General features: G+C 42.7%; 1 long non-coding RNA gene across 3 annotated transcripts in view; it reads left to right on the top strand.

Moving 5' to 3' along the window:
• The window catches only part of LOC150046036 (uncharacterized), a 162,684-nt gene that overhangs the window by 67,513 nt on the left and 73,778 nt on the right, over positions 1 to 21,393 (top strand). For 2 of the 3 annotated variants that reach the window (XR_016532668.1, XR_016532669.1), the window contains exon 4: positions 6,281 to 6,424. This is a non-coding gene — a long non-coding RNA (uncharacterized LOC150046036). Of the gene's footprint in view, positions 1 to 6,280; positions 6,425 to 17,945; positions 18,046 to 21,393 lie in introns of those variants that run through there. The other variant, XR_016532670.1, reaches the window with a different exon arrangement.

Here is a 21,393-nt window from a genome sequence, read left to right on the forward strand (position 1 = left end):
ATAGCCATAAACATCTGTGGTTTTTTTCTTGCAAAGCTGTGGAAACATTTCCCCTTCCCTGCCAAGCAATGGTTCTTGGAGTTGACTCCAAAAGAGATCTCTGCACACTTTTGGTTTAAGAAAGTAGTGAATAGTCAGGTTGATTAATCAGCTGATGTCAGAATAGAGCAAGAGGAGTTAGACACTAATGTTCATGTCTGTCATCCTAGCTACACAGTGGGCTGAGATCTGAGGATCAAAGCTGGAAGCCAGCCTGGGCAGATAAATGTGAAAGATCTCTAAATAACCAGCTTTAAAAAAGTTGAAAATGGAGGTATGCTTCAAGTGATAGAATGACAGCCTTGAGGGAAAAAAGCCATGTGCGAATGCAAGATGCAAGGACTTGAGTTCAAGACCCAGTACTCAGGTACACATGCACGCGCATGTACACACTATATACACACATATACACACACATACACACACACATACACACACATCACACACAGAGGAAGGAAGACAGGCAGGCAGAGAAGGAAGGAAGGAAGGAAGGAAGGAAGGAAGGAAGGAAGGAAGGAAGGAAGGAGGGAAGGAGGGAAGAAAGGAGGGAGGGAAGGAGGGAAGGAGGGAGGGAGGGAGGAAAAGCAGAAGGGCAAGCCCTGGTTATGTGCCTTGGGAACGGTGTGGCATGACCATACACAGCTCAATACATGGAGTTAGAAAAGGATCGTGACTTCTCTGTATCCATTTGTTTGTCTTCAGGATGGGATATATTACAAAACCAAATGCTAAATTCAACCCCTCAAATTCTAAGTAAGGGTGGAAGCGTGGCCTGGTGATAGAGTGCTTGCCTAGCATGCACGACGCCCTGGGTTCAATTTCTCAGTATCACATACCCAGAAAAAGCCAGCAGTGGTGCTGTGACTCAAGTGATAGAGCACTAGCCATGAGGAAGCTCAGGAGCCTGAGTTCAAGCCTCCAAATCAGAAAACAAACCAAAAAAAGACTAAGTAAAATTCAAGAAAGTGTACATTTGTCCTTTACTTCTGTATATGTCCCTTGACCTTATAACATCGCTAGTATTACTTGGAAGTGTTGTCCTGAGTGCTAGTCTGCTGAAATAAAGATGTGAAGGGGGGAAAGGCAACAGAGGGCAAGGCTTAGAAGGTAGCTTAACAAAAAATGAGGTAGCAGACAGGAAGCCGCCACCTCCCTCAGAGTTCTGTTGGCCATAGCAGAAACCATTGGGCAATTGGAGCAGAGGAGTAGTAGGATGTGATTTACCTCACCAAAGGGACCCTCTTCTGTGAAGAATAAACTCCCAGCAAGAGTGTGATTAGAGTAATGGAGAGATACTGTGACACCCCAGGTGAGAGATGAAGGTGGCTCCAGTGGCCAGCTCAGTGGATGGGGAGACAGATGGCCTTGAGATATTCTGTGGTGACAAATTCCACTGAGTTTGCTGCCGTGGAAGAATAACAAGCTAACTGAAATCCAGGATGGCTTCTTGATTTTCATCCAGAGTAAGTAGGAATGAGGTTGTAGCATTTGTTTAGGATGGAGAAGACTGTGGAAGGATCCAATTTGGGAAAGAATAGTAAGCAAAGATCAAGAGTTCTGTCTGGGTCTTGTTTAAGTTGTGTAAATTCATGTAGAAATGTCAACTATGTTGCTGAAAAGGTTAGCCTACAGAGAAAGGTTTCAGAGGTCAAGATTTAGATTTAGAATTAGGTATGAGTATACAAAACAGTCCCAATAATAAGTATGCTAAGAAAACCCAAGATATGGGCTGGGAGTTTGGCCTAGTGGTAGAGTGCTTGCCTAGCATACACGAAGACCCAGGTTTGATTCCTCGGTACCACATACATAGAAAAGCTGAAAATGGTGTTGTGGCTTGAGTGGCAGAGTGCTAGTCTTGAAGAAAAGGCCCAAGGACAGTGCTCAGGCCCTGAGTTCAAGCCTTAGGACTGGCAAAAAAAAAAAAAAGAAAAAGAAAAAAGAAAATCCAAGATAAGCCTTCTGTGGTGGCTCACATCTGTAATCCCAGCTACTTAGGATACTGAGACCTGAGATCCAACTTCAGCTCATTCTGCTCTGATTATTTCTGAGACATTATCTTGATTTTTGTTTAAGCCAGCTTGGACCAAGATCCTTCTATACCGACTTTTCCCATCGAGATTGGATTTCACCGCCAAGGCTGGCTTCTTGATCTCTATCTCCTGAGGTGCCAGGATAATAGGTATGAACCACTGCATCTTACTGTACTTGAATTCTACATTTTACTGTAATTTTGATTGCTATGTGATTTTTTCTAATAGAAAAGAAGTGCTGAGAACTTAACTTTTTTTGTCTCTAGTAGGATTTGAACTCAGTAACTTCCCCCAAGCCATTTTTTCCCTTTGTTTTCTTATTCTAAATATAGGGTCTTGTACTGAGCCTGGGGTAGTCATAGATAATGAGCTTCCTAACTCTACCTCCCCAATGGATTGGACTATAAGTATTTACCACTGTGTCCAGCTTCATAATCAGCTTTCATGAACAGTTTCTCAAATTCAAAGATTCATCTCAAATGCTCTCAGTCATTCAATTTTCTTTATGCAGTATTGGGGTTTAAACTCAGTGCTTTGTGCTTGCTGCCACTTGAACCATACTCCAGTCCTTTTGCTTTCAGTTTTTTTTTTATTTGTTTGTTTTCAGATAGGATCTGTTTTTCTGAGAGCCAGTCTTGGGGCTTGATCCTCCTAACTCTGACTCTCAAGTAACTGAGAGGCTAGTTTTAAAATACTTCACAAAATATCAAAACTAATTCAAGGCAGAAACGACTACTATCACTGTGAACCCCCTTCATATCACTGAATCCTTTGTACTTTTAAGGATATTTTCTTACTCAACCACCCATGCTATCATCGCCCTTAATAATATCTCTTGTCAAGGTTGAGGGCATATCTCAGTGGTGTGAACTTGTTTAGCGTGCATGAAACCTTACATTCCCCTTGCATTCCATAATCCAAAGATTGTGTTGTCAGATTTTTTTCTTTACATATAACATTTGTTTGGATAGCACCGTAAAATGAGGTGTCAGAAATCCATTGCAACATAGCTAGCAATTTCCATAGTCCTAGTACTGTTGCTAAGAATACTATTGATTACAGTGAGGCTTTTAGGCTTTTCTCCACACGGCGCCTTTGGCATGCCTTTGGAGATGAACATTCATCTCTTAGGAGACAAATAGCCACAAGGCTATGTTGATTAATACTCATCTAGGGCAAGTGGTATGCAGAGCAGGTATACACACATTCAGGTGTAAAAGCCTACTCCAAAAGCTTGGTGGTCTGAGAAGGCTTTCTGTGAATCTTCAGATAGTGGTCAGAAGCCAGTTGTGTGTGACTGTGAATCCTGGGTACTCAGGACACTGAAGACAACCAAGGAAGAAAAGTCTGTGAGACTCTTAGTTCCAAGTAAACAGCCAAGAACTGGGAGTAAATATGTGGCTTAGTTGGTAAAGTGTCAGCCTTGAGCAAACAAAAGCCAAGTGAGAGCTCGAGACCTTGAGTTCAATTCCCAGTCCTGACACCAAAACGTCTGCAGTGGAAATGATGTCAAAATGGCCCTTCCTGAATTCCATTAAACACATCAAAATATGTTATGATGGTGCTATGTCTATTTATTGAAAGAAATAGAAAGGCTTCCTTCCACTTCAAATTCATTCTTGGAACTTAATTGGAAACAAATATGCTCTCTGTGCTGCCTTATTGGCCAGAAAGGAATCTTTCCTACTTCTGAGGACCAATAGCAATCACTGAATTCTTACAGCAGTCTCCCTGGGTAGATACTGTCTTTCCATTTCACAGCCCAAAAGGAGATAGAATAGGGAATTCTCAAAAGTTCAAATTCAAACTCGCAGTTTACCACTCATTAGCTACATGATTTCAGATATTGTAGATAGATAAATAGATTTTATATTAAGGTAGATATGGATGACAGATAAATAGATGGATAGACAGACAGACAGACAGACAGACAGACAGACAGACAGACAGACAGATTTCTACAAGCTATTGCCATCTTAAACCCAATGTGGTGAAATTTGTTCCATCATGTTAACTGCCTCTCTTTGAAGTTGGTTTGGTATATGTGGGAGTGAAATAAGGTCTACATGCAAATTGCTTTTGGTTGTTGTGTCGCTTAATTCTCTTTTAGATCAGATGCTTCTGTTTCTGCCTCATGCCATTTATTGACTTTTTTGCCAATCCTCGGGCTTGAACTCAAGGCCTGGACACTGTTCTTGGATACACTTTGCTCAAGGATAATGCTCTGCCACTTGAGCCACAGCACCACTTCTGGCTTTTTCTGTGTATGTGGTACCATGGAATCAAACCCAGGGCTTCATGCATGCTAGGCCAGGACTCTACCACTGGGCTGCGCTCCCAGCCCCTCATGCTATTTATTGATGGCAAAAACAGGATCATTTATTTTGTAGGCTATCCCACATTTATGATTGGTAGCATCATTTGTTTTCCTCCTTTTACCACTGTCTTCCTATAAGAAGACCTTAAATAGAGAGGTTTTGTTTGGTTTAGATTCATTTGGTTTGTTTTTTGATGGAGAATGAGAGTTTCAAGTGATGATGATGATGATGATGATGATGATGATGATGATGATGATTATGATGAACTCATGGAGCTTTTATATATTCAATGTGTTTCAAGCAGCTGCATTCAACTGATCCTTTTCATGCTTTCACGTTTGACCCCTATTGAGTCCTTTAATCTTGATCCAGACTTTTTCCCATGATCCTTGATCTTTGATGGTTTCCTTGCAGCTCCCCTTTTGTTATATTTTCTGCCCTAGACTTAGAGGTAGCCATCTCTCCAAATACCCTGCTTCCATCTACAGGGTCTATTGATTTCATTTTAAAGCACAAAAATCACCTGGTTCTTTGTATCCATCAGCTTGGACAGGGAAGAGAACATCTCTTCTCGGCCCTACCCGCAAAGCCTCCCACACAATGGCTGTATGTATTCCAAGTGTCTGGAATGGAGGATGTCTTGTGGTCTCCTAATAAACACTCCTGCGTTCCAAATGCATAAATAAGTTTGTTGTGGTATTTCTCAAGTTCAGATGTGAGACTGAGGCCTGATAAAGGCACATACTTAAGGAGAGGAAGTGAAAATATGAACTATGGTCAGGGAGACTCATCAGAAAGGATCAGAATATGAGTGTCAGGCATTCCAACCTTAACTACATGCCACTCTGAAAGACTGCCCCTTTCTCTGAAAATATTGCCCTTTGAGAAGGAGAACACAGCTTCCAGAGGCATTTTCAGGGAGAATAAAGAAGGGGATTGCGGTCTACTAAAGTCCTCTACCAGCACAGAAGAATTCCCTCACATCTGTGACCTACAGAGCTCCATTACGTTTGGAAAGAGCCTGTATGTGGGGTAATTTGGGCACATTAAAAATGTCAATGAACTGACTGCTAATTTGTCCTTGAATTACTAGGCCTTTGGAGTTCTATATGAGAGTAATTCCCACATCTCACCTTGACTTATTTTGGTGGGTTGTGTTAGTCAGTTTGTATCATTGTGACAAAATACTGAGGAAGTTTCAGTTCATGGTTTGCCAGCTGTGTTTCTTATTGGCAGTAGAGAGGATGTCATGGAGAGATGTGCTGGAGCAGAGCTTCTCACCTCATGGCAGCCAGGACGCATAGAGGAAGAGAATGGCAGGTGCCAAGGGCAAGATATTTTTAAAGGCCTCCCCAGGTGACCTACCACCTCCAGTCTGGCCTCACTAGTTGCTATTATTGTCCAATCACACCATCAAAATATGACTCTATTAATGACCGATCCATTGATGAACTCAGTACCCTCCAATTCACCTCCCAAATGTTCCTTTATCTGACAACCATCCCTTTAACACATGAGCCTGTCAGAAACTGCAAACCATAACCATCAGTAGGATAAGGAAAAGGATTGTTTTTACTATTTACTATGTTGTCTTGCAACATTTCTTCTCTTCACCTTTGAATGGGACAAAACCTTCATCTTTGTCTTGGTTTCTAGCACAAGAGTAAGGGCTGAGACTGCAGCTGAATTTATGTCCTGGGCTCTGATCCCTCCCTAAACAATGTCTTTCAATTAGCAGATTTCTCCTTTGTAAACCATGTGGTCTACGGCACAGTTTGTTTGAGTCCCTGCCATCCAAATAATTTTTATCTGGGCAGTCACCACAGTTCTGCAAGTAATTTCCCTTGCTTAAGACCATACAAGGTTAATGTTCTTGTCTACTTCTTTTGCAAGGTTCAGCTCCTGCGGTCCTGCAGGATTTCACATGCAATTCAAAAGAACCGAGAAGAGAAATATGTGGCGAAATAAAACTCATGCTTGACACGTGAGATGGACTAACAGGAGCAACCTCCAGGTTCGCTGGGAGAGTTTGTGCAGGTGTGCTTTACAACATTCTTTTCTCCCACAGCCCTTGTTCAGGCAAAGCTCTGATAAATCAAACCGACAGGAAGTTGGCAGAGAATGTCTCTGAATGACCTGTCCATGTCAGGTTCTGCCTGCCATGACAATCTATCTCCTTAGAGCCTACAAACAAGTCAGAGCTGAGCACGTCAGAACTCAGAAACACCCTGGCTAAAAAGCAGGGTGTTTAGGGGCATGACACTACTTAGGAATGTTCATGAGGGGAAGAAGGATTAATCTGGAATATTTTTGTTTCTCATATCAGTGTGAATCTCTCTTCCTCACTTCTTAATTCTTTTTCTATCACAATCATCCCCTGGCAGTATGGAGTAGGTCACTAAGGGATGAATGTCTGAGTGGAAGTGTCTTATATTTGTCAACCAAGTTGCACCTCCGGGCCCATTTAGCCAGGGTCTCAATATCTTCTTTGTTCAGTCAGGAATATATTACTCTTGGTAATACTGGGAGTCTTTGCTTGGTGCCATTGGCTTACACCCATAATCCTACTCAGGAAGCACAGATCTGAGGATCGAGGTTCAAAGCCTTCTCAGGGAAGGAAAGTCCATGAGACTCTTATCTCCAATAGACTACTCAAAAACAAGTGCCAGAAGTGGCACTGCAGCTCAAACAGTAGAGTGCTAGCCTTAAGCAATAGAAGCTTAGGGGTAGTGCCCACAGTTTAAGTCCCAGCACTGGCAAAAAAAAATACTGGGTGTCTTTAATGTTTAAGAATAGTATGTACATACATCTGGCCAAAGGCCACAGTCCTCAATTCGAGGAAGGAGTGGAAGGATAAAAAGAGAACTTGCTGTAAGGATGCTTCCAGGACCAGATATTTTGGCCTTCCTTTGTCTTCTTGCAAGAGGCAAATTTCAGCTGTGAGTCTCACTCAACACTTGGCTTTTGTCTCAATGCTCATAGTACCATTCACCACTCAGGGAAATGTGCAAAGAAGAAAGGACCAGGCACCATGGGGTATCAGGCTGAAATGAGGCCCAGTGAAAAGTGAGCTCTTGTCAGGCACTGGTGGTTCATTTCTGTAATCCTAGCTACTCAAGAGGTGAAATCTGAGAATCCTGATTCCAAGCTATCCTGGCTAGGAAAGTCTGTGAGACTCTTATCCACAATTAACTACCAAAAAGCCAGAAGTAGAGCTGTGGTTCAAGAGTTAGAGCACTAGCCTTGAGCAAAAAAGTCTAGAGAGAGCTTGAGGCCTTGAGTTCAAGCCCCAAAACTGACATATGCACACAATTCAGCTCATCTTTTTTTTTTCTTTTTGATTGTATCAGGACTCCAATTTGGAAACTTGTGCTTGTTAGGGTGATGCTTTACCATTGAGTCATGCCTCCAGGCTTGATTTTCACTGGTTATTTTGAAGATAGTGCCATTAGAGCATGCACATGGACTGGGATCCATATACCTCAGGCTTCCTGTTGTTGCAGGGATTACAAGAATGTTCTGTAGCTTCTCTCCAGGGAGATATGGAGAACTTTTCTGCTTTGCTTGGTTTTGAACTATTATCTTCCCAATCTCAGCCTACTTACTAGTTAGGATTACAGAGGTGAACCACCAGAGTCTGGTCAAAGTCAGCTCTGAGCACCTTAGTTTCTTCTGACTTCAGTAACTTGTGGTCAGACTCATCTGAGTGGGACCAGAATGAAGATCTAGGAGCCATCCATCAGCTCATTTAATGATTTGCATCTCATGACTTCAAGTCTGCCACCACCAAGGCTGGCAACTATGAGAGGGGGACCTCAGAAGGTCCTCATGCCTAAGTGTTTTCAGATTTCCACTGCTGCGATTTGCTATCTCCCATGCTACTGCTGTTTTCATCTCCTCCTTCTTGCCTTCTCCTTCTCTAGATCCTGCTATTTTTGCCTTTTCTCTGTCTACCTATCATTTTTACTTCCCAGGCTACTTGAGTAGTCAATTTGCTGAGAACCTGCTATAAACAAGGCACTGTTTCTAACGCTTGAAGGACAGAATAGGAACAAGGCAAAGGGATTGCTAATGAAGAACCAAGGAGGAAGATGTGGTCATTTCAGAAACAAATAGCTAAAGTGGAAAAATGAGACAGAAAGTGATGGGTTTGGCCAGTTGGTCTAGGAAGAAATTTCCTTTTTCTGAGACATAATCACATGCAATAAACCTAAATGTTGGGAAAAGATGTAGCTGGAAGAGTTGGAAGGATAAGAGTTGGAAGAAAGTGTGGCAAATGCAAAGGTATTAAGGCACAAGATTTGCTGGAGATCAGTAAGCTTAAGGCATGGCAGAAGAAGAAACAAGAAAAGTTATCTGTAGGCAAAAATCAGAGTCGGGGGGGGGGGGGGCTGGAGCTAGATCCCACGGAGTGGGGATGTCTGAGCCTATGAAGGCTCAGATTTTTAGTCTTCTATGTGTCAGTAGCTATGTATGTTCAGGGTCGCTGGCCTCTGTGTGAGTTCCAAGGTGGAACAGACAGAGAGAGAAGGACTAGGAAGGGAAGCCTTTGAACTATAACCTAAGGTCCCAATCTCTTAAGCAGCTCACATGATAGACATGAGCCATTGATGATCTATTAAGCTTAATGGATTGTACTTCTCATCTGCTCTGTAGAAAGGTGAGCCACAGCACTGCTTCTGGGCCTGCCTGATCTCTGAGTAGACAGCTAGAGATACATAATTGCACAGGGTCATTTGTTGAAGGGTTCACTGGAGAATGAAAGTCACTTTGTATGAGCTCAATAAATCTTGGATGAATAAGTAAATAAGCAAATATCAATATATCTTGCCAAGCAATCATGGTTGTTGAAATAGTGTCCATTTGAAACTATCATGGATTAGACTTTTGCTACCAAAGTTTTCCTGAGGACAACAGCTCATTACAAATGCAGAATCTGGCTGAGCGCAGGAGGCTCAGTCTATAGCTCTAGATACTGAGGAGTCTGAGACCTGGAGAATCAAGTTTCGAAACCATCCTAGGCAGAAAAGTCCTTGGGACTCCATCTCCAAATAACCAGTAAAATGCTAAACTGGGGGTGTGGCTCAAGTGTTAAGAGTATCATCAGTGAGCCAGAAATCTGAAGCTCATGAGCTTAAGCTCTAGTACCAGCACAAATGAATAAAAATGAAATAAAATAGAAAAAAAAAGAAAAAAAAAGAGGGATTATGGGTATGGCTCAGTTGGTAGAACACTAACTGGTGAGTGAGTTTTTGGTATTAAATGCAAGTACTGGTCTCAGACCTGAAAAAGAAAAGAAGCTGGGTGTTGGTGTCTCACACGTGTAATCCTAGCTACTCAGGTGGCAGAGATCCAAGAATCCTGGTTCAATCCAGGCAAGAAAGTCCATGGAACTCTTATCTCCAATTAACCACCAGAAAAACAGGACGTAGTGGTGTGACTCAAAGTGGTAGAGTCCTAGCCTTGAGGTGAAGAGCTCAGAGACAGCTTCCAGGTCACAAGTTCAAGTCCCATAACCAACAAAATTTTAAAAAAATGAAATAAAAGTCTGGCAGCCTTCCTGGGCAGCCAGATCCTCTGTAGAGATCTGCACTATCTTCTGTGCTCACTGACACCTGCTTTTTAACTTCTGGGTTTAATTTTCTTTGGTATCTGATTATGGGATTTCAATGTGTTGCTTAAGAATCAGGCAGAAGGACATACTCAACACCTGTATACTTTGTCTGCCAGGAGAGATTTTTTTCAGGGGGATTGTCCTGAAGACCAAGTGTGAACCAGCAGAGTTGCCATGTTTGGTCTTCTACTTTGCCTTTTGCCATGCCTGGTTCCGACCTTCCTGGCATGGTCAGGATTAAGGCAAGAAGGCCTCTTGTAAAATAAACTCTGCATACTGGCTGTTCACCTTTCACTGTCTGTGCCTGGAGCAAGGCTGGATGGCAATAGATGCTACTGGCAGGAGTGGGTAGAGTCCATCTGGGAAGTAGCTTAGAGCCCAGATTAGCTGCCAGTGACAAAAAAAAAAAAAAGGCTGCTGTCTGGCCATCCTCTCTTCTGGCTCATGCTACTAAAGCCCCATGAAATCAGCCCTGATGAGCCAGCCTTCCCCGACAGACCAGAGCGGCCTCTGCAGGGCTGTCCAGGACTGTGATTGAAAGACCCTGGCAGTGAAGAGTGGAAAACAAGGTCCTGATTCCAAAGCCCACGTCATGGTTAGAAGCTTCTCGCTGCTTTCCAGAAGAGTTGGAATATGTGTTGCCCTCAGACACCATCCTGAGCTTGCCCAACCCTTCCAGCAAGCTCAGAGCAGTGTTTGCTGGTAGGGGGTGGTACCCATCCTCACAGAGAGACAGGATATCTTGGCTAAAGGACAAGTTTATAATAAGCCACAGGGAATGATGCGTGCTAATGCTGGCTCATGCCTATAATCCTAGCAACTCAGGAGGCTGAGATCTAAGGATCCTGGTTCAAAGCCAGCTTGACAGAAAATTCCATGAGGCTCTTATCTCCAATTAACCAGCAAAAGGATGAAAGTAGAGCTATGCTAAAGTGGTAGAGAACTAGCCTTGCGCACAAACATAATGGCCCAGGCCCTACCATCATGCTAGGAGCCTGGGATAGAGGAGGCCTGGAGGCCTGTCTCCCTCATGGTACCTGGAAATGAAAGGAAGACAGGGGAAGGAGCCAAGGTTTCAGTATCCCTTTCAAATGCATGCCCCTCCTCAATGACTGAACTTACCTTCCACGCCGCCTTACCTTTAAAGGCTCCACCAGATCCTAGTAATGTCATAGTTGATGGCCAAGCTTTCCACACATGGGCTCCAGATTCAAAGTAGAGCACCATGCCTATTGCAGAAGTTTATTATCTGAGTAACAAAATCTATACAGGACCTAATTCTGTGCATGACCCACTGTTTGCACCAAGAACGATTAGTTCATATGTGACATTCTCCATGGAGATGTAAAAGAAAGGAATGAGGTACCACAGTGATTAAAACAACAAAAATGACAACAACCTACTGTACAGGGTGCTAATAGCTCACATCTGTAACCATAGATACTTAGGAAGCTGAGATCTGAGGACTGCAGTGGGAAGCCAGCCAGCGCAGACAAATACATGAAACACTTCTTTCAAGTTAGCCAGCCAGCAAAAACCCAGAGGTAGAGATATGGCTCAAGTGGCAAAGTGCCAGTCTTGAGCAACAAATGCCAGGCAAGTGCATGAGGTACTGAGTTCAAGCCTCAGAATGAGTACAAAATGATCAAACAGTAACAACAACAATAACAAGAACAACAAAAACCTCCTAGTATATGCTTTAGTGTATCAGCCTCATGTGGGAGGTCTTTAGGCCCCTCAAAGGGGACCATGGGACATTTCTCCCTTCCTACTCATGTCTTCTTAGCCATGTGGTAAGCAGTTTTGCTCTGTTGTCTACTCCTGCTGTGATGTGCTGCTTGCCTTAGGCTGAAAGCCATGGGTCTACTCCATCAAAGACCGAGTCAAAATAATCCTTCTCTCTTCATAAGTGTGTTATCTCAGATATCTCGCTGCAGTGCAACATAGATAACAAACACAGGATAAAAAATAGTACACACAAAAATCACTTTTTAGAAGATCTACAGATGAGATTAATATATTATAAAGAAGCATGAGGATAATGGCACAGGCTGGAGAAATAGAATAGGGCTGCCTTCTTAGGAGTCATAAACCAAAATTGACCGGAAAAAAAATTCTGCTTCCAAACTTCCATCAAGGCTTTTTCTGAAAAGAGAGAAAGTTCTAGATCTTCTCCAAATCAGATTGCAAAAAGGACATTGTATTTCTTAGGGGTGTGACACTTCATCTGGTATCATTAAAATTTAGATTCACAAAATAAAAGGCCAACCTTAGAATTTGATGTTGTGAAATGATTCAATTTTTTTCTGGTGTGTGTGTGTGTGTGTATGTGTGTGTGTGTGTGTGTGTGTGTGTGCTCTGAGCCCAAGAATGCTTAGAGAGGACTATTCTATTTAGATGACTAAAGAAGTGTTAAATAAATCACATGAAAAAGCACAAAATAAAGCCCACATGAGCAACACACATGTAACTTTATAGTATAGATCATTTCCCCATCGTTTCAAAGGAAAAGAATTTCCATAAAGTGTGTTTACTATACATCTGGTATCAGACTTAGTCAAGATTGCTCTAAAAGGATTATTTATAACTCAATAGCTACTCTTCTTTACTACATACATTACATCAGCATCACATATTGTTACATTAAATCAGCCTTTGCCCCACATTTACTGCATTTGTTATCAAGCCTGTGGCTCAGGCAAAAATGTCTTATACAGAGCAGCAGGGGAAAAAAAAAAGTAACGTGTAATTCAATCTGCTCTGGGTTTAAAGGGTTTCCCAGCGATTTACTCTTGGCTCAGGGGAGAATTTCCCTCTGGCCACTCCCGAGGCATTCATTCTTCCCTCTCGGCCTCTTGGTAGAAGTGTCAGCCATGAACGAATAAAGTAGTATAGACATAAACAAAGAGCCATGTATGAGTACAAAGTCCCTTGTGTTTGTTTTTCATTACTATAATAACAAACACAAGGCTGGGCACTTCATAAAAGAAAAGAGATTTATGTGGTTCACTGTCCTGGTGGTTCAAGAGCATGGTACAGGCTTCTGTCTCTGGTGAGGTCATTGTGGTGAGAGAATCACGAAGGTAGGTGGGAGCGCATGTGACTAGGAGAGATTACCTAATGAGATAGGTAGGTAGAGAGAAGGATCTAGTACAAATCATTTGCAAGAACCAACCAAATCCCATAAGAAAGACATCAGTTCCTTCTGAGGTACCTTGCCGATTGGCCTATATATTTCATAGTAGGCCTTACCGCTTAAAGATCCAGAATCTCTTACCATTGCCACATCAGGGACCAAATGGTTTTTCCCTCCCATAAAGTAGTCAGTCATTCAAAGCCATCTCTAGGACCCTGTCAAGCTGAGAGGTATCCACTAGCCACAAGGTACACCAGCTGTAACCCAGCTTCATAAACCAGGACCCTTTCAGGGATTTGAACCACTATCATTCCTTCCCTATGGGGGAAGACAAAGAGCAGAGTAATGAAAACATAGAGAGCCACTGGAGTTTATTCATCTCAGTGGTAATACTTGGGGAAGCCAGTCTCCAAGCTCTAACCTTCCCATTACTCCCCCCAAAAGTGCCGCTGCCTGTTGGTTTTAAAATTCCACACATTCCTGCAAACTCTTCCAATGAATTCCCTTTGGGGTTAACTGCCCTGGTGAATCTGTGCATTGATGGCTTGTCATCAGTGAACTTCATCTCCAAACCCTGGAACTATGCAGATGCCATAGCTGTGTGACTTTGAACAATCCATTTCTTTCCATTAACTTTAAAACCACATAGGATACAAACTTGTATTCTAGGGAATCTGCCACATGAACGAGTAAATGTAAAATCTCCCACGTGAGGAAAGACTCAATGTAGTTTCTCCACTTCACAATCATTCCCAAATTTCTCAAAGCTGTCTCTTGCATAGAGAATTCAATCCAAATTTAAACCGAAGGCTGGCTGCCTCCCATGTCACCATATCCTATGTGATGTGTATTCCATCCTACATTGGAAAACAACATGAGGTCAGTAGAATGATTGCTTCTTCATTCTTGCAGAGGAATTCCTAGAGAAGTGGGATGGCCTATAAACTTCCTACCATCGTTATCCTCCTTTCCTTCTCCTTCTTCTGAGCAAGCCTGGGCTGTGGACCACCTAATAGTATCAGGAAGGCCCTTATTTCTCATCTCTCTCATCCACTGGCAGATCCAGGAAGCAACAGAAAGAAAAAGCATCTGCCACCACTGCCCCTTCTCAATCTGGCTCAGGAAATTCTCCAGGGTCAAGCTGCCTTCAGAGAAGCTCAGTAAAGAGCGAAGAAAGGAGTGTTCCCATGAAAACAACCCCCCCACAGCAGAGCCAGAGAGGCAGCTGTTGAACCAGCCATATGCTTCTCCAGGGCACCTGGCTCTTCATGAGAGAAATTCCTGTTCCCATTCCTTAATGTTGATTTAGCCATCAAAAGCAGCCTGTGTTATTTCTAGTTGGAGGACAGATGTTGAGATGATATCTCGGTTTCTGATGCTGAATGAAGAACTCAGAAGGGAATGGAGAAACACTGCTATCTCGAGATGTGGGCTGGTTGGAAGGAAATCCAGACTGGCTATGCCCAGTCTGTCTCTCTCTCTCATCCTGCTCTATACTGATAGGGTGAGTCTAAGTGCTGGGTCATGAGAATGTTCCACGTGTCTCCTTCCTATTCATGGATTGTTTAGTCAGGGTGGTAGATGGTGCCCCATGGCACCATGCCAGCCTCATCTATGATTTCAGTCACCTTGCTTCAGTTCTACCATATACTAATGGCAGGCATAGGCTCCGGATGGCTCAGATTCATGGAAAAGGTATAAACCTCACCCCAAAGGAGCAGAATCAAAGAATTTGGGGCCGTCTTTAAAAATGCTGCAGGATAGTAAATGAATCTCTGAAAGAAACATTGATGAAGGCAGGATGGGAATCTTAAGGAAGCAGCGATTCAGTCATTACAAGCATGCATACAGAATACGTTTCTGTGTGGCTTGTTCTCCATCTATTTCATCTCCTGGCAGCTCCATGAGAGTCAGCCCTCATCTGGGCTCTAAACCCAAACCCCAAGGACTTTCTATTTCTAGTAATTATATTATGGTGGAATAAAATTGTCTGGTCAGCCATACATTGGCCTAGCCCATAAAGGATTCTGATTCTGGGCCTGTACTTTCCAGTGCCAGGGAAACCTCAGCAGGAGACATATAGACAGGGCTGGGCCTAGGCCAAGACTCAGATGGGAAAGACCAGCCTTTAACTCTATTCCTTATTCCCATCCCCCTCCCCCCACAGGCAGCTGTGTAATTTTGACTCGCATCGTCTCACAGAGTAGCCTGGTACTTGGAATTCTAGTAGCCTCTTGCCTGCTGAGTCTACACTGAGTCTACATTCTGCGTCTACATTCTCAGTGGTCTTCTGTCCCCAGTACTCAATTTATACAACATGGATCTATAATCTGTCACCGAATAGGCATTCCTAGAATGATCAGTCAGCACCCTCCATTCTCGTGAAGAACAGATGTGGTAACACAGAGAACTCACCTATAACCCTAGATACTCAGGAGACTGATAGAGGAGGATCATGATTCACAGCCAACCTGGGCCAATAACCCACAAGATCATCTCCAATCAGCAAAATACATGAACTGAACTGGAGGCATGGCTCAAGTGGCAGAGCACCAGCCATGAGCAGAAAGAAGTTGGAGAGGGAGAGGCTCTAGGTTCAGCTGCCAATAACACACACATAAACACACACACACACACACACACACACACACACACACACACACACACACACACACACCTCTCAAACAATGAAAAGCTCTGCTTAAAAAATTAAGTTCCAAAGACGTGACTGGGTTAAAAGGCGGGATATGTCATTGTCACTGAAGAAGGCTCCATGGAACACAGCAAAATATATGGCTACTGTCTGCTCACCCCATCCTCATGCAGAAGGACCCCTGCAAGCCAGAAAGGCCTGGCCACTTGTCAAGGATCTCTTCCTTTTGAAGAGTGTAGGATACTGGTGGCCTTGTAAGCTTGGGCCATGTGACTGTTCCCAGAGCCAGCTCCTGACTCTTTGCAAATTCTCTCATAGGATGAGCTGGACTCTCATGAAAGACGTGGCTCATCTTATTGCACTGGCATGTCCCTCGGGCCCAGTTGTGCAATAAGAAATCAAAGCACAAGCAAAGAAGGAAGCCCCGCAGGAAATTTATATCGCACAGTAGTATTGAAGGCTCCAAGCTCCTCTGATTGGCTGGATTACTCTACTCAGCTGCTCAGACTTACGTCACATCTTGTTTTATTCCAATGGATGCTTGGGTGGCTTTTACCTTTTAGTTGTGGTGAGTAATGCTGCTGTGTTCAAAGACTGTGAAGGCAGTCTTCTAGGACATGGTGAGTGCAGCTGGTAGGCAAATGACACTGGCTGTGTTTTGGAAGTCAAACCTGAGAAAATAGAGCAAATTACCATGACTCCTCAAAGCCTCTCATATGGGTTTGAGGCCAAGAAGAAGAGTGGCAGGAAAAAAAATGCCTAGGCTCTCCAATAACTGTTTTCAACGACTCTCACTTCTAACTCCAAGCCTCTTAACACTTTAGTTGATTTACAGATAAGGGTTGTAAAAAGTCATCAGTTTCTTGGCAAATTCTTCTCACATAGTCGTCAGCCACATCCAAAGATAGTCCACTTATATTTTCCTTATCCCTGAAACCTGCTCTGCTCATGCAGAAGTGGGGAATGTTTCTGCCATGGACCTTTGAAGCTTGGCTAGTCCTTGATCAGCCAGACCTGGTAGAATTATTGCTATATCAGTGCCCGGAAGCACCCTGATATCTTCATCTCTTTCTCAGAAACATTATGAAAGCTAACAACCCAATTTGCCATACTGTGAGGAAGCCCAAGCTAGCCCTGTAGAAAGGGCACCAAAGAGAACAGAGGAACCAAAATGCTGAGGTATCGAAGAGCCTAGCAATAGGACCCTGGAGAGCCATCTCAGCTAGCCAGCCGAGAGAGCTGACATCAGTGGTGGAGGCCAACCATTCTGTCTCTACTATGTACCAATATCTAAGCCAAAGAAAGTTTGAGCAAATCAGTTGTTTTATGCTGTTACGTTTTGATCCCACTTTTTATGCAGCAGTTGATAACCTGAAGTAGTAGTCTAGCACTTCACTTTGGGAAATGAGAATAGTGATTACTTTTTTTCTTTGTCTTTTAGAACTTCAGCAGAAAACAAGGCAAATAAAATTCCATTTTAACAACCTATTACACAGTTTAAACTAGTCTGAGAAAATGTAGCTGTGGTGCTTTGTTAACCTTTAAGCAGCCCATCTTAAAAGATGCTATCATCGGGGAGCAGCCTCTAAAAACAGAATCCCTGCAATCAGCAAGAGACAAGCACTTGACATTTCAGGGCCTTGAGGCAAGCGTACAAATAGAAGCACACATACTTTATGTCTGGATATGTACAAGCTATAAATCAGGTTCACAACCTATTAAATGCAAAAAAAAATATGTCCACTCTTGCTGCTTTGGAAAAAGAAAAAGAAAAAAAAAACCCTAAAACACAAAATTCCATGTCTTCATTATGGCCTTGAACTCCAGATCCAAATGGAGACTTTTGAATCCTTTGGAATGCCAAGCAGGAATGCAGTAGTATCAGAGAGCGTGCTCTGGCTTCTATGTCCCTTAGCTACAGATAAGTATTAGTTACAGACAAGTCCACTCGTCCCAGGACTATTGTCTGTTTCAGTAATTCTCTAGCAGGACTTGTGAAACTAAAGAAAACACCAGGTCTACAATTTAACTTTAGAAAATAAAATCAGCCATGGAAAGAAACACATAAGGTAAAGATATTTGGGTGGGGGAATAGCGGGGATGGGATCAAAATGCAAGGTGTCTAGTCTTTTTTTTTTTTTTTTTGCTTATGCAGTTGCCTCTTTCCAGCTGGCATAGTATGCATGGAGTCCTGCCACCCAGGGAGACGAGTGGAAACCTTGAGGTCCACAGGTTTTGTGGGGACTCTATCACTGGAGTGGGGTAGGTTGGAACTGTCATTCTGTTTCCATGGTCCCTCATCTAAATCACAGATTATGCAGTGGCTACAGCCTTTGGAAAACAGATCACTTCTCAAGAGTGGAGGATAAAAGCCAGACTGCTTAAGGCTAATTCTTTACTACCCAGGGGCTTCTTTCTGCTTAGACCCAGGGTAGAGCTGGTCAGAAATAATCTCAATGAGTGGCATAACTGAAAAAGGAACAATGCAAAAGAAAATGAGCTATATGACTACAGAATGATCTGCCCAAGAACCTTATATTTAGAAGGTGAAGAAGAGAAAGGATACTTCCCAATACAAAGAAGCATACAAAAATGTCAGAGACCTTGAGTTGTGGCTTCTGAAAAGCACGAGCCAAAAGTGGCCTCATGAATGGCAAGAAATGGCTTGCTGTGCAACAGGGTATGACAAGCAGCCTGGTAGCTAGCTGAGTTATCCTGCTATCCTGCTGTAAACAGTTCCACGAACCAGGAGAATCTAGTCACTTGGCTAGCTAGAAAAGCAATAAAGCTGGGAAAAGAGAGCACGAAATGAATTGACTTGAATATTATTAGGAATTTCAAAAAAAAAACCCTTTATCTTCTGAGAGTAATAGAGGGAAAGAGATCAAGGTCACAACTGATTACAGGTCTGCGTGGATGGCACGGTGGATTACTGTCTATGTGGTAGATAGCGCTGATGGTGTTGTTTGCATTCATTATTTTATGGTCAGCCATAACTGATAGGAATCTGGGAAAAGCTGCTGAAACCCTATATAGAGGACTCAACTCGTGGCTCACGCCTATAATCCTAGCTACTCAGGAGGTTGAGATCTGAGAACTGCGGTTCAAAGCCAGCCTCAGCAGGCTGACCTACAATTTATCACCATAAAGCCATAATAATTCAAAAAAAATAATTCAAAAGAAGCTTGACAGAGTACAGGACAAAAAGAGAAGGAGATTAATTTTATACCCCCCCCAACTTCCCACACACTAGTATAGGTGAATAAGACCTGGTTTATTTGGAATTCAAGTGATAATAATTCAAGGGTTTTTGTTGTTGTTGTTGTTGAACTCGGGGCCTTGCGCTCTTGCATTGCTTGGTATTTTCTCTCAAGGCCAGTGCCTTACCCTATGAATCACACCTCCACTTCCTGGAGTTTTTAGTTAAAAATAAAGCCTGTATAATCCACTCAAGCTATAAAGAAGACTTTTGAATACATTGAAAGAAGTAAAGTGAATAAACCCACAAAAGAAGTAGCACATCTGTCCATCTATTTCATATTGCTGTGACAGGATGCCTAATGCTAGGAAACAGACAAAGCGGCTTATGTGGTTCACATTTCTGGTGGCTGTAAAGGAGGGTAGGAGATTTGTCAGGGGTTCCGTGGCTGGACAGCAGTATAGCAGAAAGGAAGCAAGAGACATCTCATACTTTTGTAAAATCTATTTCCCTGGAAGGTAATCCATACCCAGGAGACTTGACACACTCTAAGAATGCATCCTCAAGTCCTTCACAAGGAAAGTTATGGTCGTGACTCATTCACCTCTGAAAAGTGCCACCACCTCTTATCATTATTTTACCGGAGAGTCCGATTCCAGCATAGGTATCTTTGAGGAACAATCTACACCCAGACCATAGCAGGTTCTTTCTTGCCAGACAACCCACTTCTTGAGGATTGTGCCTAGTGTGTATCTTTATGTTTTAATCATCAGACCCATCACAGGACCAGAGGAATGACTTTGACATTGCGTCATTCATGAGCTGAAGACACTCAGGCACTAGAGCCTAAAAAGAGAATTCAAGGAATTGGCTAGCTGTTCTCTAAAATTTGAGGATGGTCACAAGGAAGAGGTGATACATCTATTCTAGGGTGTTCCATTGTGGGTGGAAGATTAGTGGGCACAGATGGAAATTCTGAGGAGGCTTCAACTCAATACAGGGCAGAATTTTCTGGAATTTATGCCATATGTGGTAGTTAACTTCTTATCCCTGGAAATGGCTACTCAGGATGATTGCAGAGAATGTTTTTTGAAATCCACGGAGATGTAATAACCACACTGGCGGATCCCTAGTGGTGCAAAATTTAGATCATGTGGCAAGCTGCTTTGCTCATCAAATTAGACCATGAAGACAGCTGCTTGCTGTTCCGACAGTATCTGGGGATGGCTCTGGTCCTAGGATGACATTACTTTCCCCCTTTCGTTTGAAAAGTCCGTAATAAATCAGTAGCTTTGTCATGTCTGGGCTGAGGTTCTGGCTTTTCACATTGGCAACAACAGGCCCTCATTTGACTGTAATGAGATTGGAATAAAATGAACTCGCTTTTCCACATGATCAGGTGTGTAGGGAGCCCACACCCTTATTGGCTATCCCTAGGTTGTACTTCTATGTTTCCAACATCTGCACCCTTCAAAATCTCCTATTTATAGCTGATGATAAGATGGGATGGCCCAGGGGCTGACTTCTTGTACCCACCCTTTCCTCCATAAAACTTATGGCAGCTACAAAAGCTAGCTGTTTTCTAGAAACTATGCCTCTATTATTTTTCATAAATACCATGTGACACCTGCAAAGATCTATCTGTGCTGACCTTGTAAAAATTGTCTTGGCTTTTCTTCCCTACAGACTATGTTTGATCAAAATCAGATGGCTTTTGAGGTCATAAATGGTAGTTTGCTAGTGGATTTATATTAGAGCAATGGAAAAAAATAAAACCACAATAGACACACAGGTCCTCAGATGAAGACATTACTAATTGTGAGGTGAATGCTTTCAGGAAATTTTATAAATTTTTATAAACTGAAGAAAAAACTCTTGGGTTTTGGGGGGACCTGTAGGGATAGCTTAAAAAATTTCCCTAATACTTATGAGGCCAACTTTCTTGAGAATGTGACTAATTTTTCCTGTGTGTCTTTGTGTCATAATGCCAAATGCGTACAGGTGATCAAAGAAGTAGTAGATGATGCTTACCCTGATACATATATATATAATATATTGTTATATATATATATATATACACACATATGTGTGTATAGGTATTTTTTCTGGACCTGGGGCTTGAATTCAAGGCCTGGGTGCTATCTCTGAGTCTCTTTGTGCTCAAGACTGGCACTCTACCACTTGAGCTACAACACCATTTTTTACAAGTAGTTTTACTGGAGATAAGAGTCTCACAGACTTTCCTGGTCAGAGTGGCTTCAACCCGCAATTCTCCCATCTCAGCATCCTAGGAATACAGTGGTGAGCCTATGCAGCCCCGCTTTATGCCGTTTCTTTCCGCCTCAGATGAAGACAGTGTCTGGTATCTTTGGGTACTATGGCTCAGAACCAGGCTAGGCAGGAA

Source organism: Megascapheus bottae, chromosome 26, assembly GCF_031878675.1.
Source record: "Megascapheus bottae isolate mThoBot1 chromosome 26, mThoBot2.hap1, whole genome shotgun sequence".
Taxonomy (NCBI): domain Eukaryota; kingdom Metazoa; phylum Chordata; class Mammalia; order Rodentia; family Geomyidae; genus Megascapheus; species Megascapheus bottae.